This window comes from Zonotrichia albicollis, chromosome 1 (genome assembly GCF_047830755.1).
Source record: "Zonotrichia albicollis isolate bZonAlb1 chromosome 1, bZonAlb1.hap1, whole genome shotgun sequence".
Taxonomy (NCBI): domain Eukaryota; kingdom Metazoa; phylum Chordata; class Aves; order Passeriformes; family Passerellidae; genus Zonotrichia; species Zonotrichia albicollis.
Window position 1 is genome coordinate 38,853,883 of NC_133819.1, and position 18,453 is coordinate 38,872,335.

General features: G+C 42.7%; 1 protein-coding gene across 11 annotated transcripts in view; it reads right to left on the reverse strand.

Annotated features, from left to right (window-relative positions):
• THRB (thyroid hormone receptor beta) overlaps positions 1-18,453 on the reverse strand; it is a 163,955-nt gene that overhangs the window by 142,764 nt on the left and 2,738 nt on the right. For 3 of the 11 annotated variants that reach the window (XM_074538635.1, XM_074538592.1, XM_074538598.1), the window contains exon 1: positions 8,543-8,791. The exons of 2 other annotated variants lie outside the window; for them this stretch is intronic. The gene's annotated coding sequence lies outside the window, so the exon portion shown is untranslated. Of the gene's footprint in view, positions 1-8,332; positions 8,476-8,542; positions 8,792-18,453 lie in introns of those variants that run through there. 6 more of the 11 variants (XM_074538556.1, XM_074538563.1, XM_074538548.1 and 3 more) reach the window with 4 other exon arrangements.

Consider the following 18,453-nt stretch of genomic DNA (forward strand, 5'->3'; position numbering starts at 1 on the left):
ATAATCAGAAAATTACTACTAAACAGCAGGCAAGTTCTGGCTCCTTTTTAATCCTATGATTCTTTCTATGGGATCAAAGGCAATGATCCTGAGAATTGGCCTCTTATGTGAAAGGTGAGAGCATGAATTCTCTTTCTAAGTTTTAAGTAAGCTCATAACTCTGATCTGTGCATGGAAAATATATTTAGAGCACCTTTTAAAGTTACAGAGGAGCTTCAGTAGTTTGTGTAGACAGAAGCAATATGATTTGCTCTGTTAATTTGGTATAAATTCATAATTTTTTTTTACTCTCTTTAATTTATTATAGGGAAGCCTGGCATACCAGCTTAATTTGAAAGTGTGCTTTACACTTTCCATTGAATGAATATAACTTAAATTATTCTGTATTTCACTCAGCTCTATCAAAGAGAACTGCAATTCTCTTTCAAAACGTTTTCAGAAAGTTTCAGTCAAGGAATGCCTGAGGCTGCAGACTGTCCATTCCACCACCTGCTCAATCAAGCAGGGCCACCTGCAGCAGGTTGCCCTGGACCATGTCCGCCTGTTTTTTAGTATCCCCAAGGATGGAGATGTCACAATGCCTCTGGGCAACCTGCACAAAGAGTCATGCTCTTTCTGCAGAAGTAGCAAAGGAAATGCTTAGAGCTGGGCTTTTTTCTATATGCAAAATGTTAAATTCTTTTTCTTTCAACTACTTAAATTCTATTCTTTGGAAGAGAACCAGTACCTTGGAAAGAAAGGACCTTACGACAAGGATGAATCCTGCTGTCCCAGTGAAGATAATAGTCTAGTCAAAAAGGGAAAGTGGGGAAAGTGGCTTGCCCAAGTTTATTTGTGCTTCACAAACATTTCTTGTAGTATGTGGAAAAAACCCCATGTTTCATCCAGATTCTGGAATTTACAAGCTATCATGTATTTCAGAAGATATTAAGACATCTGAAAACAGAAGGGAGCACACTCTATATGGTTTTCCATGTACATGGTTCCATGCAAGGAAAGTGCACTGAAGGGAAGCCACTGCAGAGCCAAAGCAAGGAGACTTACCCATGTCACTGCAAGTAGGATGGAGAGATTAGTATGGCTAGCTCAGGGAACTGCTCTATAGAGATAGTTCGACCAGAGCCCTTCCTCCCTTGGGAATTACAGAATCCAGCACTTTCCTTACCCCAGGTCATGCTATTCCCATTCATGCCTAACCTCCAAGCACAGAAAGCACTTCCCAAATCTAAGAGAGTGCTTTGATATGAGGTCTGTTGAAGAGATAACAGTAGAAGATCCTTCTGCCTTGCAAAACACACTCCCACCATCCACCCACTGGAAAGTCATGGCCAGAATGGCTGCGAGCGCATTCCCCGCATCCTACCGTGAGAGTGGCAGCGGCTGAGATTCATCTTCCCTGGGCAGAGGATGAAAGCACACAGGCTTCCAGGGAGGCCTGACTATCAGAGCAGTCTCTGGGTTCTCTCAGAGTTCAATGCAAATGAAGACAGCTGCCATCAAGATGGTATCTTGTGCAACAACCTACTCGGCAAGAAAGAAGGCTTCGTGCGTTTTTGGAGGCTACGGAGGCTATCACCATTTTTGTCCAAGTCTCACAGCACGGGGCAGTGCTCACACACACAGCCAGCAGAACTGCCCAGTAGGGCTGCCAGGGAGGGAGATGCCAAATGGCAGTGGGACTGAAGACAAAAAAAACCTCGAATAACTCAATACTCAGTAATGCAAAAAGAAGGCAAAAGCACAGGTTCTGGGCAACAAAACGGCAAGTGGGACTCCTGTCATTGGTTTATCCCTTCTGGTGGCAAGAAGACCCTGTAAGAAAGAACCAGGTGCATGGCAGCTGCCCTCAATATTGGCTAGATTCAGAACTGGAGCAAGTGACAGGATGTTCTAAGGGGAAAGAAGGTCAAGGATGCTATCTCCATGCATAAGACTCTTCAAAAAAATGAAATGTCTCTAGCATCCCTCTCCCATTTCTGGCAAAGGAGAAAAGTGTGAAGTGTCTGAGGCATGGGACTATGGACAGGGGAAACAGGAGAAGCAGGAGAAATAAAGAGAGCTAAACAGTTTGCAACAATTAAACAAAAAGTTGGGTGGTCAGGTTAGATACCTTCATGGTGCAGAGGTGATTTTCAACTAAAATTTACAACCTGTGAAAAATTACTGTTACACATGTGTAATGCACAGGCAAGGACCCCACGCCCACAATATTCTACATAACCAACTGCATTCCCTGTGATCTGATCCCAAGTTTCCTGGTTTTAAAATAAATTTAAGAGGAGGTTTCAAGGATGGCAACTATTACATAGGGCTAAACACCCTGAAAAGAGAAGTAATACCATCCATGGACTCTAAAACTCAGTTTACCTGCATATATTCAAAGAGGCCTGAATTAAAGCTGCATATCAAACCCTAATTATGGTATTTCTTCTCCTTTCTTTAACCTTAATAATCAGCAACTTCTACAGTTAAATAGCTGATCCAAGTCCTCTAGCCCAAGCTGTTTTATTCTGGTCACATAGAAAATTTCAATAAAATAAATCACTTCAGTAAGTCACATCAGTGAATTGGGCACAACACAAAATACATGCAGTTCAGCACTGCACAGGAAGCACTCTCTGTTCCAGACACAATTTTCTCTGTATTTTTAGAAATAAAATTATACTTTAATATTTAATGAAGTAATTATTTTGCTTTAATAATTAAATTTGTCACAAATACTCTGCAGGGGAATATTCTTTCAGTGCATATGTGCATGCTCATGTATATTCTGGAATTACATGGATACAACCCTGTACACACTCTTTCCCTGTTTATCTAACTGGATAATGCATCTCACCTTATCTTCTTTTAATGAGAAAAAAATGCAGTGTAGAAAGCAAGACACGTAACTCATAAAATAAGGCTCAAGATAAACCCTTCAATTTCCTGAAGGGAGGAACACAGTTATTTTAAGAATTATACATAAATGTTACAGCTCATAATTATACTTTGAAGCACCTTGCACACAAACATGCCACATCTTTTTTAAGATGCATGAAATATTAAAAATAAAACAGAGCCAGGGACAAGTTAATAAATCATGGGAATAAAACTATTTTAATGTAAAGCTAGAGAACAGACCAAAGTCATATGAAGGTGATCGCACCTGTCAAAAGTTGCAAGAAGGTAGGCAAATGAACCAGGAATGATTTTGTGCTAAAGGTCAGAGAAAAAAAGCAATGCTAAAGAAGAAATAGCTTCAGCTTATTAGTGGTCATTCTTTCCACTGGTAGGAAACCAAGCAGCAGCAGCACTCCACACCTGCCAAAGTGGAGCTGGGCTGGAGCACATGGCAAGGAGCTGGCACAGTGGAATCAAGAGCATCAATGCAAAGTGAAGAGTGGGAGGTGTGGAGACAACAGGATAATAAAGGGGGCCAAGGTGCAAAACCAAGTCAGGGGAAGAAAGATGTGAAGGTCTACAAATGAAAATGTAAGAAAGGAAAAGGACCACAGTTCAAGAATCTTGTACAGATGTAGATAATCACAGCAAACATGACACACAACTCAAGGAAGCCAACTTGCAACGGTGATGAAAACAGCTCTTCTTGCCTACAGAAGTATATTTTTTCTTGAGAATGTTTTGAAAATGGTTCATCCATATGCATGTCACTAAGATATCAGTTAGTGAGCAATTGTTCAAGGATCCAACTACTTACGTAGTTGACAGATACTTCTAATTTTCTTCAAAGAGCTCCTTTATTTTCCTACACCACAGCTGTTGCAAAGCACATCTTACTGTCAAGCAACATTGGTGCTGTACCTGTGGCATGTAGTTCATGCCAACCAACTCCCATGAAGTATCCAAGACAGTTAAACATCAAAAATGAAAAAAAAAAAAAATTAGCAGGTGAGCAGAATGAACTTCTGCCCGAGATAAAACAGTAATCATTGTGTATGCAAACATACAAGTGATTTGGTTCTACATGTACCAACTTCACTCCACCCAGAAGAAGAAAGACTTACGCTTGGTTTGACTCTAAATACACTTGATGAGACATTGATCTTCTTGCTCTGTTTTCTACCTTACTGTTAGGCAGCTTGATAATCAGTCCTTTCATTTCTTCCAATGGAAAAACAGAACCCTAACTTATTGGGTTAGGTTCACCAGAGGACACAGAACAGTTCTATAGTCTAGAATGATCACACAGCTTTCATGCCTACAATCTAATTATGACATAAGAGTATTTTAGTGCATCAGTAAAAATTATTACAGCTTCTCTATATTTAAGACACATGAGGATACAAAGTATTTTTAAAACTGTGGTTTAATCCTTTGTTCTTTCATTAGTTCACTAGTTTCACAGGATATTTAATTTCTAATAAGCTAAAACGGGTTAGAGTGAAATGAGAATTTTTATTACCAAAGGCATTCAAAATTGAATACTCAGGTTAACTTTTGTATGTCAAAAAAACCCATTTTATTTGCTTTCAATTTACTCCTCTCTAGTTGCAGGCTTACGTGCACTTTGGCAGTGTGACCATACACTGAAAAGGTTAACAACAGACACAACTTTTTCAACCAGTCTTTTTACTTGCATTGTCCCCCTACCATGACCATATTTAAATTAAGTAGTTGTGATGAATAGTGGAAACAATCTCATTCACGTGTTGTGAATTAAACGAGAGAAACAACTTATGCAAGACTCAATTACTTTATTCAGAATGTCCTCTTGGACCACATACAACTGATGGAATAACACAGAATTAAAGGAATACAATTGTTTAAACTTTACACAGAAATGTATAGTCTGCCCTTGATTTTAATGACGAAGGTTCTCATAACACATGCAAACATTGTTTGTTTAGTTATCCCTGTACAACGCACAAAATCCTAGCTCATCCCTAAGAAGGGAGATTATTTCTCCACTGCACCATTAATGACAAGTTTAAAAAACACCAGCAGTAGTACTGCCACATTAGTGGCCACGTGAATTATTCTGCTAACCCTTTTGATGGGATAAATTAAGCCAAGGAGTTCCCTGGACTAAGACTTCCTCACCCACCCAGAGGCATTCCTTCAGTTAAGCAGATAGAAGGAAAGCACCTTGGTGACTTGGCAGAATTCTGCTGTCATACACCTGAAGAGTTACCAAACAGCTTTTATTTATTTACTTAAATGGGGCCATGCAGGAGAGAATCTAGTATTACACACATAGCCATTTCTGATATTTGGAAAGAAGGGAACGAAGATGAACTGTGGAACTACTAGGAAAATCCTTCCTGATTGATCCTCCGACCGTTTCTGACAGTGAATTCACACATTTAGATCCTGGCCATAATCTCTGCAAACCCAAGGCATGGATGTGCTGCCTCAGTCCCTGCAGGTAGGTGAAGAATGCCCCAGCACTATCTCCACCTTTCCTCCAGAGGCCAGATTCTCATGTGTTTTGGAAATCCCACAGGTAAAAGGACAAGATGGAGAAAAGATGGAGCTCTGCACTGCTACCCTGCACCTTGCAGTACAGCTCTGCTTCCTGCCACAACAGCCATCTCTCATTTAAGAGCAAATTAGTTTGGCTGGGAAGATTAGCACTTTCCAAGTCCTAGGAGGAAATCCAAGGCATGAGGGTTCCCAGTAATTGTGTTTCACCTGCCTTCCCTCATCTCAGCCTATTTACCTGAGCTTCTTTCACATGCATGTCTCTTTTGCCTTCTTCTACTCTAAGTAACAAGCAAATCCCAAATCAGTGAACCAGAATATGAGGTGGAGAGATAATGTTCTCCAGAATTTCCTTTTCCAAGGAGCCAAAATTCCTGGTCTCACCCTCCCGGTGGCAAATTCTTGCTGGAGGACATCCTGCCTCAAATCAGGTGGGTTTTTTTGAGGTTTCATCCCTTGACTCCCTTCCAAATGGAATCAAATTTCAAGACAGGCTATACTAGACAACAAACTCTGACAAACTTCCATGATTTAAGTTTAGCAGTCCTTCTCCTCCCTACTTTCTCTTGGCTGGGGTTTTACATATAGCCAAGAGGAAAAATCCTGCTCATCATCAACAACAGGGAAGCCAGGAGAGGATATATGCCTAACACAGGTATGTGCTATTCTGCAAGCTTCTTCACAGAACACCAGTATCTGTTATCACTAACAACTTTCTCCTCTTCACATTTGTAACGGAAAAAACCCAAATCACAAAACACAGCAAACAACCATATATACTGGACAAGGGAAGTACAACATGGACATCAGAGAAAGCATGTCTTATAAGATGTCCCACTCCTGCAAGGTCTTAGAAAAATACCTGAAGAAACCTGTCTTCAGTGTAAGTAGCCTTCAGCAAAAGCACTTTCAATTTTTCCAAAATTGCCCACGTCATACTCACATAATAGGAAATGATCAGAGAATAAAATTAATGCTGCAGCATGTAAGAGAGCAAAAACACCACCACTTTCTACTAAGCAAAAGAACATTCTCACAAAGAAAGAGACAGCACACAAAAAAATTGACTTTACATAATGACTTGGATATGCAAAGAATTTCAAAAGGACTGAACAATTCAGAGTAGCCACGATATGCTAAACACCAGCTCATACAAGATTTTATCCAAAATCAGTAAAAATCAATGGCAGATTTTCCATCAACTCTAACAGACTTTGGTTTGAGCCCTTTCAGTTCTGGAAATCAGAGGCCACAGAGTTAAAAGCAGATGAAAACCACAGCTAAATCCTGCCTTTTCCACCATGGAGCCATAAGACATTTGAATTTCCATCCAGCAGCAGCGCCCTCGGTTTCACAACTGGTACGTCAGGACTAGATTATTCCATCATTAGCAAGTAACAATGGAACACACCAGCTCATCCAAAGGTCACCAATTCAAATAAACTGGAAGAAGGCTGAGACTAATTTAAGGGTCCTGGGACTAATATGAAGGGTGATTTCTTGCCAGTTGGCAGAAAAGAAAAAAAGCCTTGTCAGGAAGGAAGTAGGCAAATGCAGTTTCACAAAACTTTTGTTGTTATTGCATCTTAAACAGCTGTTCTATGAGAAAGTGAAGGGCTAAACTTTCCAGTGATTTCCTCCAGGTTCTTCACTTTAAAATGGCCATACATTCAGATAGCTGTGATATTTAGAGTTCAAATAAGGGACAGAACTCAAGCCTCTCTGTGAGGCAACACAACTAACCAATGCAACTGCATTGATTATGGTAAAATCTCCTGAAAATTACCTTTTACAAAAATTTCTTGTAAAAGAGCAAACCCTTTGCTCTGTTGTTTTGGTTTTTCTTCTCAAATGTTTATTCAGAAGGGAAAACAGGAACCAAAAAATCTAGAAAATTGTCTCAACACACAAGTAGTACTGAACTATAAAAGGAAAACAAACCATTTTTTATAAAAAAATCCAGTCTATCAATTATGCAAGCATACATTTACGACAGACTAAGTTTTGTAAATAAACGCTAAATATGTTACTATAACTAGCAGATGGCTCAGTTCGAATGCACGAATTTTGTGTTAAAATACTAAAGGGAACACGGCTTATACTGTAGAAAAAAATGTCCCGTTTGCCTTCCTGGTCAGACCTGGTATTTTTACAGCATTTTTAACCTGTGTTTCGCCTTCCTCCATCCTCATCACAGGAGGGGAAACAAGGTTTCGGGGGACCACGGGGCAATGGGGCTCCTACCACTCACCGGAACAGGTGCGATCCCTCCTTCCTACCGGCACCTCGCCGACAATTTTGCCTTTTCCTTTTTACTCGTACGCTGCCTGATCAATCCACCCACTACAAGCCTTCCTCGTCTATATCCAGTTAACAATTAACACATTTGGCTTTTTAACTTCGAGGATTTCTGTCGTTCTCGTCGCCGCCGCTTTAGAAAGTCAAATAGAAAACTTCAATGGATAAACTCTTAACGGGGAAATACCACCTATGCTGCAAACATAAATAAATCAGGAAGCGCCTGCAGCCGCTCCCCCCGCGGTGATGAATACCGGCGGTGCCGCGGCTCCCTCCCTCGCTCCCTGCCTGCCCTCCCGGCCGGGCCGCGCCGCCGCTCGCCCCCCGCCACCCCCGGATGCTGCTGCTGCGGGCGGGCGGCGCCCCGACGGGCCGGCGGAGCTCCGTCCCCGGCAGCGTCTGCGCGCCGCTGCCGCGGCTCTCCCCGCCGGTGACGGCTAAATATAGTGAGCGGCCGGGAGCGCGGCTCGGCTCCCCCCCGCTCGCCCCGCAGCTCCCCGGGGCGCTCCGGGACGCCAACCTGCGGAGCCGGCAGCCCCCGCTCGCCCACGCCCGCGGTCGGGCGCGCTGCCCGCCGGGCGCAGCCCGCGGACTGACCCGCGGCACTTACCGGGGAGCGCTGCCCCGCGCCGCTCGCCGCCCGCCCTCCCGGGCGCGGTGCGGTGCCTCTCGCCGCGTCCCTCCCGCCAGCCGCCGTCTGGCTGCGGACGTGACCTGGATTCCCCCCGCCTGCGCCGCCGCCTCCCGCGGGGCCGCGCACACGCCGCGCCGCGCTGCGCCCCCCCGGCCCGGCCCCGCCCGCCCCGCCGCCAGCGCTCACCTCCGGCCGCGGCCACCCGACCCGACCCGCCTCGCCGCGCCTCCCGCCGCCCCGAGCGACGCGCGCCGGAGCGGAGCCCAGCGCTGGTTACGCAACGCGCCCCGCGGCCCCTCCGCGCCGCGGAGAGGGTCGCCGGTAGGCGGGCCCGGGGCGGAGGGAAACCGCGGAGGAGCCGGAGCCGAAACCGCCCCCGGCGGCCACTTGTAGCGCCGCTGGAGCCGGGATCCCCCCGGGGCGGTGCCCGGCAGGGCGGAACCCGGGGTGCCGCCGGTGACCGCTTCGCCCCGGGGGCTCGGGCGGAGAGGTGCGGGCGGCGAGCGGCTGCGGGAGCCGCTGCGCGGGCACCGCGGCGCTTCTCTGCTTCGAGTATTAAAATCCCGTGACCGCGGGTTGTCCTGTCAGAGCGACACGGGCACGGGAAAGGAGGAGGATTCCCCGCGCTCTGAGGCCGAAGGCAGCGGCCCCCGCTAACAACTGTGCCGCGCCTCAGCCTCTGGAGCGGGCAGCCGGGGCAGTCGCGGCGCTGCGCAAACACGAAGTTAAAGGGCTTGTTGATGGCACGTCCCGCATCCGGCTGGGTTGTCCCGCTGTTGACTCGCATGATTTTCCCATGGGCTTTGGCCAGGCACACCCTGCTGCGAGGCTCTATCCCAAGGGTGCGGGCAGCCTCGGTGACTGCCGGCGGCTGGCTGTCCCCTCTCTGCACGGATGCCCAGTGAGGGCTCTCTCCTTGCCCCCACATCTCTGAGCTGGGGGAACCAAGGGTCAGGGTGTGAGGGCAGCTGACAGCTGGTCTATGCAGGAGTTAGGAATGAGATGGCTGTAACCAGCACACCGGCTCTGACAGGAAAATCAAGACTGATGGGCCTCTGGGCTACAAAACCGGGGTAAATTTGGTCTCAGAAACGTGATCACCACCTCAGGCCAGCACAAATGCTGCTCCCTGCTCTTAGCAAGGCAAGCAGGTCCGGGAGGCTGTAGGTTTCCTGGCCTTCAGTGCCGCTCAGAAGAATGTTCTCAGAAAAAGATGACAGTACATCCCCACCACCCATCTCTAATTCATGAGGCAGGGAAAGCAAGGAAGAAGTACCCAGAGTCTCATTAGCAGCTATCAGCTTGAGCGAGTAAGATGGCGTCTGAAGTAACAGGCGTGAAAGCAATAGCTACTTGAAAGAATAAGATCAGTTTGTTTTTCCTTAAGGAATTACAGGAATATTAAAGCCTTCTTGCAGTTATAAATCATTTAATGCAAATCATTTAATCCAAACAGAATTTTACAGGCTCATGAGGCTCACTCATTTTGCCAAGAGTGAGTCATGTACAAATAAAATGAAACCAACAAAGAAAAGAGCTCTCATACCATGTGTATGTGGGTGATCCTTTGAAAAACTTGTAATTATTTTTTAACTCTACCACAGCCAGGAAGACAGGTTTGTAAAGCAAGAGCAAACCTTGATGGATGTAGCCCATCCACATGCACTTCTTCCTTCACCCAGAAAGTAACACAACCGGTCCCTTGTCAGGCTAACAACAGCAGTGTATCAGCAGTCCCTCAAACGCTGTGATCTCAAACCCAGTTGTGTGTTGAAATACTAAGGCAGCAAAAGACTTTTCAAAAAAATGAAAATAATGTTAAGTGATTAATACTTAGTAAAAGATTGCAGTAGGCAGTTAATCCCCTCCCTAACTTACGGGTTAGTTAAGGACTTGAGTTAGACTTCATTCTTCACTCCCCATGTCATAAATATGTGCTGCTAAACACAGCGCGCAGCATGAGCCAGTGGGGTGGTGATGCACTGCTCTGAAATGACTAAAATGCAGGGACACAAAGCCATGTGACGGTGAGAATGGGAGCCTTAAAATGTGTCATCATCCCCATCAAATGCAACTGACACAGAACGCCATTCACTGATGGCAGGAGCAAATATTTGTGCATACTGTAGAGGTACGGCTTCCTCCTATATTCTGATTCCAATTCCTTGCATCTTTTGGAAAAGATATGTCAAAGTATTTTGAAATGTTCCTCTAGGCACCTACTTTACATGAGGACAGATGCTCCTGGGTCCTCACACGACCACAGTTTCTCTACTATCTGCTTAGGCAGAAGATGATACTTGCATATGAACTGTAAGTCCCCAGACTTGGGAAATCCAGGACCCTAAGCCCTCAGCAGCTTTCACTCTCAATGCTCCCCACTGAAACACCACTCCTGTCTGGCAGAAGGAAAGGTCCTGTTGTTCTCTTTGGGTTTCAGGGATGTGCTGGACTACCATGCATTCACATAAATGCTTTTCTTATGCCTGGCATAAGGGCTCAGTACAAGTGCAGGACATGTTAAAGAGCCTCTGAAACCCTGCAGCGTCTGAGCTGCCTGACCTGGAGTGGGCACTAAAGAGGGAGGGAGGAGCAGAGGGAGGTAGGGCATAGTTTGTACCAGGACAGCAATGGCAGCGTTTCCCTCCTCTCCAAGAAGCAAAGCTCAGGTCATGTACAGGCACAATTTCCCTCTGCATCAGTTATGCACAGCCCATGACTGTGTGCACAAATGCAGGAGCCAGAAACTTCCCCTCAATCAAAAAGTGACCTAACATTGACCTCATCAAATGCCTGATAGCTGGTCCAGGCATGCCTAGGATGTGTCCAGCTCTGAGGTGAGCTGGAAGGGAATCTGTACACCTTTCAGGGCATAAGGCTCTTGTGAGAAACCGTATTCTTTCTCTTGCATTTTAACACAACAACTTAGTTTGGTACCTTGGTGGATTTCAGCCTTCTATCCTTTATTGCTCTCAATTTACTTTTCTCCCTAAGTAATTTTTGTCTGGCTTTCACACCTTGGGGCTGGGCAGAGGGGAGAGGGGAGAGCTTTAGTTTCTTTGGGCTTTCTAAGGGTAATGGACATTGTGCATCTGACATGAGCCACCAGATTTCCTTGTTACTGGTTGGTTTGTTCTGCTGTACAGATCTTTGATTTTAGACTGGTTGTTTGGCTCATCAGTTCTGATGCAAATGACTTTGTGTTTTTCTCAGAAGTAGTACACACCTCACCTGTTCCATTTTTAATTTGTTTGTACACAAGCAGGCAGAGAGCACGAGCAGTGAAACATGAGCTAAGCAGAATCACTTGACCACCTAGCACACATTATCTGGTGGGCAGGGGACCCTCTAATGAAGGAGGGTCTTACAAGCCATACAGGTTTTATTTGCAATTTCCCAGGCCTCTTGCTTCCTGAGTGCTACAGTGCATGAGGACATGGTGATTAAAAATGAAAACAATAACAGTAAGGCAGTTTCAAAATTACTCCAGTCTGCTGATTAAATGAAAACTTCACCTTTTGGCAGACAAAGAGAATCCAAAACATTTTGTTTTAAAAGTGTTAAAAGGAATGTGAAAATCAGGAAGCATACATGCCCCTTTTCATTTTTAACTACCAGGAGTGAGTCAGCACAGCAGGAAAGCATCCTGTGTGAGTCTCTCTCTAAATGGTGGATAAGCAGTGCTTAAACACACAACAAAACTGATGGACAGTACCTGACTGCAATGACTTTAGATTAATTTCATTTATTATTTATGCTAACTGAGGCCAATCTTCTCTAATTTCACTACAAAACATTTTGGTGCTAACTGAAGGTATTTGGCCAACATCCTTTAGTCTTTGTCTGGGGCAAATATCCATTTCCTGGAAAAAAAAAAAAGAAAATAAACCAGTAGTACTATATACTCTTTCTTTTCCTCTTTATTTTCCATTTTCCAATAGAGTGTAATATATGTCTGTTTCAAGATTTCTGGGGAATATAAAAATAACCTAATGTAATAATACTTGGTTTTGTACATAGATCCAATTCCATCCTACCACCAGAACTCAAGGGGAACCAGAGCGGATGTGTGAGAACAGAGGAAAAATGAATGAAAATTGAGACAAATAGGAAAGAAAAATAAATAACAAGAAGGAAAGCAAAAGGAAGAGAAACAAATCTGGAGGCACACTCTAACCTCCAATGCACAGTTCATATCCATTTTCGATCTGTCATGAAAAAACACAGCAGGGAATTTTTTTCAAGTTATGCAGGGTTGCACATGACACAGGAAATTAGTGCTCAGTCCAGAAAACCGAATGAACACAGGCAAAAAATTTGAACTGAAAGAAAAGAGTAAGATTAAATTATTTTCAAGAAATTATTTTTAAGATCTATGTTTCTAAATTGCAGCAAGAAAGTATTGGGAAAAATAGGTCTCAGCTCTCCTAGACAGAAGCCAGCTTCCAGACTAAACAGTAATTTATGTATGTTCTCCTTTTTATTGCAAAAGCTATTTTACTAAAAAAGGCTATTTGGACTGTTATCAAAGGATGATGTGGAGGTTCAAGAAAGTTCAAAACAGATCAGACAATTTATGGTCGACAAGTCCATCAATGGCCAATAAACATGATGATGCAATCAAGTGAAATTTCTGGTTTAGGAAATTCCCATATCCTCTGACTGCCAGAAGTTAGGAAATCTTACACTTTTTCTATTTCTTCCAGTCTTTTTGCAAGCATCCTCTACTCATCAGCCAAGGGCAACTGGGCTAGATGGGCTACTGGAGTAAATAAAACCAGTAGTTCATTCTTATTCTCTAAAAAGATAATCAAGACCATTCTTGTCCTACTGCCATCTGTGATGATTTTTTTAATGAGTCATGGCTCCAAATTTCATGATAGTGGACCTAGTTTGGATTTTCCAAAAATACATATCAGAAGCAACTTCACATTAATAAATTAATATTACTGTAAAAAGTAGATGAGAAAGGACAGGTTTCAGTAGCTCAGATCTGTAGTTTTCCATCGTGCCAAATGGGATGGTCCAGGAGCACACTAGTAAGGACAGCCCACCAGGCAAGAAGAAATAACATTTAACTGGCCTGCAGAAAAGCCTCTGGTTTGAAGTGGTTGTGGCAGCACAAAAGGCTTGCCACACAGTTCCCTTTCAGCAGTGGACAAGGGACATCTCTTTTGAAAGAATCAAATGAAGAGTGAACACAGCTGGGAGAGAAGGTGGAGTGGGAAGGTGTGTGGAGGTCCCATTGAAACCAGATCCCTTGTCCCAAACCACAGCGGTTTCAGTTAAAAGATTAGGGCTTGGAAAGGCTCCTTCAGTTGGAATAATTATAACTGGGTTACTCTGAGGCAAAGCTAAAACACACTGAGGAGAGTCTTGATTTTGGAGGCCTGACAGAAGCAAGAGCTTTGCAAGTTCTCTCATTCCTAATCCAAGACCATATGGAGCTCAACTACCAGGTGGGTGGGTGCATTAATTGAGGGATCGTGCAGCTCGTCCTATTCTAAACCAACTTGTTCTTCATAAGCAATCATTACTATGGAAAAGAGAGCAAGAAACATAGACATGCTGGGAAACAACCTCCACCTCAGAGTAAAAATAACAAAATCTAGGAATTGAGATTCAACCTTTCTACTAAGTTCAGAGAGAGCAGAAGCCTGCTTTCTCTACTCTGGGGAAGATTAGGTCATCTACTCATTTCAGTAAGTAAAAAACATGTAAAATAATGCTCATAATCTTCCCATTCATCCTCCATTCTTGCTTCAGCAGTATTTTGCTAAGCTTTATTTTAGCAGGCCCAACACGTGAAACAAATGGGATCACTACCATCTTCATCCTGAATCCATTCATAGTTGAATTTCTGGAAGATTTTGGAAATATGCACAGTGTTTTCATGGAAGTATTTTGGTACCTAAATTCTCTTGAGAGAACTGGGACAGAAATATTACCCTGGTGCTAGCAGAAATGCTATAATGGATAGTGCTATAATTCTATTAGTTTAGAATGGGTTGCCATTTTTTTGCCCCAAGTGTAGCACATAGTGTAGTATATGTACCTGCTCAGTGTAATATGCAGTGCTGGTAGATTTTCAACAGTCATATTTCAGTAAATGCCAAATTAAACTCAATTTGCCTGACATACAAAAGGAAAGAGTCCTCTGAGTGTGATTATGGGCTTCATGTTGTGATATTTATGCTAATAGTGTCTGCAAAAGAAGCAGTTCCTTCCCCTGGAAAACTCAATCTGTCAGGAATCCCAGAAGGTACTTTAGAGTCCAGCTTGAAAAATATCTCTTTAGGAAGGAAGAAGGAAGGAAGAGTCCCACTTTAGTCAAAACTCTGGCTTTTCAAGTGACCTTCAAGCACTGCAGCAGAGTGGCAGTGTTACCTGGTGTGCATAAGGCTTTGCAGAGGGAAGTTCCTCAGTAAAAGCTCTTGCTTGACTTCTAAAGAGTAAATATAGCAACTCATGGCATAGCTATGCATAGCATAGCACAGCAGTGCTACACTTTTATTTAGATACCCAGTCAGCTGAAACCCAATAACATGAAGATTAAAACCTTACTTATGACCCAAATACAATAAGAAGGAGTATGGAAACACCTACACACCTACAGGTCCTTCCTGATGTGCTCAGACCCACGGCTATGAACTCCTGGAAGAAATTAGAAACTGGTACTACTGTAATAGCTGGGTATCTCATTTCTTCAGGATACATCTGAATGAGCAAAACATGAACAAACAAGCAATGGATGAGACAGATAAATTGCTAATTCCAACATGCAGGAACCTCCTGCTTGTTAACTTATCCACCCTAGTCAGTCCTCTGACTGTAGAAAAAACAATCCACCAAACCTATGCTTGTGTACCAGGGAAACAAACAAATTATAAATGCACAGAGACAGGCTGAACCACTTGCATGTTGCTTTTAAATTATCTTTATGAAAACGAGGACTTGGGGAGGAGCTGGGATGATTAGAAACTGATGATGGCATACACTACTGGCTTTTCCTTCCTCTAAACATATCACTTCATGTCTTTAAATTCACTAGGTCTTCAGACACACCAAGGACAGTTACTTATTCTTTCTAAAAACTTTTAGAAATCTGCTACTTAAACCTCAAGCACTGTGAAAAGCAAATAACCATTTCAGGAAATCTTACCTCTTTAAACCACTCTTTAATAGTCTAATGATTTTTTAAAAACAACAATTTGAATTTTGCCAAAAGTATCACTACAAACCAGAATTAAAGTGCTTCCCCGCCCTGATTATAGAATTACTGAAATAACATAATAATAACCTGAAGGGAGGAAATTATCTCTAAAACAATGTGCCTTTACTGTTCACTGTAGCAGCATTTTTCATCATTCAACATTGAAAATGTTCACTAATAAAACAGAATTCATTGGTTTTATAACAATCCTGGTGCAAAATCTTCTTTTTGAACCTCTAATTGATCCTCCAAATGAGCTTTATTAATCATTGATAGAAAACTGGCAAAATCCTACCCTGTACTTTGGCAACCTTTCAAAATGTCCAATTAGGTCAAATCAAGAAAGTCCCAGAAACCAATTACAGCAGCACTTCTAAGCCAAAAAATCTCATTGTACTCTGAAACAACTGCAACATTATAGAAAAAATAAACCAAAACAAAATCCAAAATCCCTCAGTGTCGCTCTGGTTATGCACCTGAATTACCACCTCCATAGAAGCATGCCAAACAGCCACTCCTTGAACTACATCAATTAATGATATTTGCTCACAAATCTTATTTATCAGTGCCATAAATGTCACCAAGCAGCTCACCACAAGGAACAGTGCCAGCCAGCTCCTTAATCTGTCAAGTGAACACTTGCTCCCCCTGAGCATTTTTATGTACATCTCATCCCCAGTGCTCTGATTGCACGTGCGTACAACGTCTACGCCTTTTTTATGAGTTTGGTGTGTTCCGTATCTCACCTGCATGTTTGCACATTAACAACTATGTTGACAATGTGATAAAAATAATCTTGGCGGCAAGAACAATAGGGACCTTTATCTAACTTCTCAAGAATGTGATCTTTGCTTCGGCAGAGCTTCTGCACGTACAGCCCTGTGGTGCTGGTGGGCTGTTTGAGGTGTGGTTTGCTGCCAATCCTAATCCCACCACCCACAGTTAAGAATTAATTAGGACTTGAAGATGCCAGAGGGAGGCAAAACAAACAAAAATAGCATTTTAATTAACTGCAAACAATAATTAAGATTTTGCATTATGTTTAGCATCTGTATATTTCTGGACTTACTGCATGACTCTGAACCTAATGAGATCATCCATCTAAATCCCAGAGGACTGGACAGATCTCAGATCCTAAGAACATCCAGAATATCTCAAAACAGTAAATAACTCATTCATCCTTACTATGAAGACCATTAATTAAAAATTTTTAAAAAATCATTATAAATTAACTTAAATCCATATAACCTGGCCAGAGTAAAGGACAACAAAATGTGCACACATATAGTAAATAGAGTCTGAGTTTCCAGTTCCAGATATATACCTGTTCTGCCATTTCATAACACTTTACCACACTTAGTTATTTAGTTGGTTATTTACTTATTTATTTACTTACTTACTTATTTACAGTCCCCTTCTACTTTTTTATTAACCTCTCATTATCCCAACAAAATTAGGAAGGTGGTGCTATATGACATATTTCTGCCAAAGTCATAGAAGATATTGACATCATTTTCCACTCCAATGCTCTTTAATTGCAATATTGAGACTCAGAACCCTCTAAAAGTCCTCCTATGTATTTTAGCTACTCAGTTTTCTGTCACTTGATCTTCCACTTTGCTAGTTTACAAACAGGATCTCTGCAGTTTATCTCAACACCAAGTATTACATTCCCTTGACTCGTGCCTGATGCAGTTACCTGTTATTCAGAAATCACACCTGTTGACAAAAATCTCCTTACCTTCCCCAGGAGGACAGGTAAAGTTCATGTAGTTTTACTTTACCATGTTTTTGATCAAGGTTAACGACCAGGACCTAGTCATACAGAAGAGAGTCAAGGGCTTCTCTTGCACATGTCTCCAGAAACCTAAAGGAAAACATCTCTCTGAAGTAACCATGTGGCTTTTGTGTTCTGTTGTTTTCCAAAAACAGCTAGACCAAACCTCCTAACATGTATTAGCTATGGCTAAAACCTTAATTCACCAAGGAAGAGGACAGAACTCATTGTACCATTTATATAATGCGGCCCCAAAATTTCATTTGAATTGTAGCCACTATATGTCAGACAAGTGCAACATTTTAGCTAATATCTTGATAGTTTTGTGCTGATCCTTTTCTTCCTCCCATTATTGTTTTTTTTAATCCATTAATATAAAACCCAGGAAATATTTGGAAGATCCTGCATATCTCCATCTGTCTTTCAGCCCAAGTTCCATAGGTTCCTTGGGTTTCATAGGTTCCATGTGTTCTCCCTTTCATTTTGCTACACTTGTAGGGACCAAACTGATTGGGAATGATATTATTGTTTTCCCCTCCACAGAACATGTTCTGAAATGCAAATGGAATAATTGTAAGGAAAATGTTAAGAATGTCATAAAACCAGTAAAAACAAACAGGTCCATATTCAGAAAGCCAAGGTCAGACCTAAGTGTAAAGTTTGTGTGAGAATGTATCCTAATGTAAGACATCTTTTGTTAGCATGACTGCCATAATTTATGTCTGATTGCAAATGGGGCTGAATTGCTTTGTTGACCGGCAAAGGTCAGAAATTTTACTCTGTTTTTCTCTAATTTTATTTATGTAGTGCCTTTTCTTTAGCTGTCTATATTCTCATAACTGCACCACATTGTTACATTTGTCCTTCTACAAAAGCTTTCCTTCCTTTTTATTCATGGCTTGCTTTGGGTTTTATTCTGTTATGGTGCCAAACACCCCATTAAAAATGCCACATTTCCTTTGTGTTAATGAAGAAATTAGTTGCCTCCTTTTTTTCCATGAAATGCTGGTCTGTCATGGCCTAGAAAGCCCAGCTTGGTACAGGATAGCTATTAGGCTGTTCCTGGTCTGCAGGACATCCTGTAACACAACATACCTCATAGCTGTG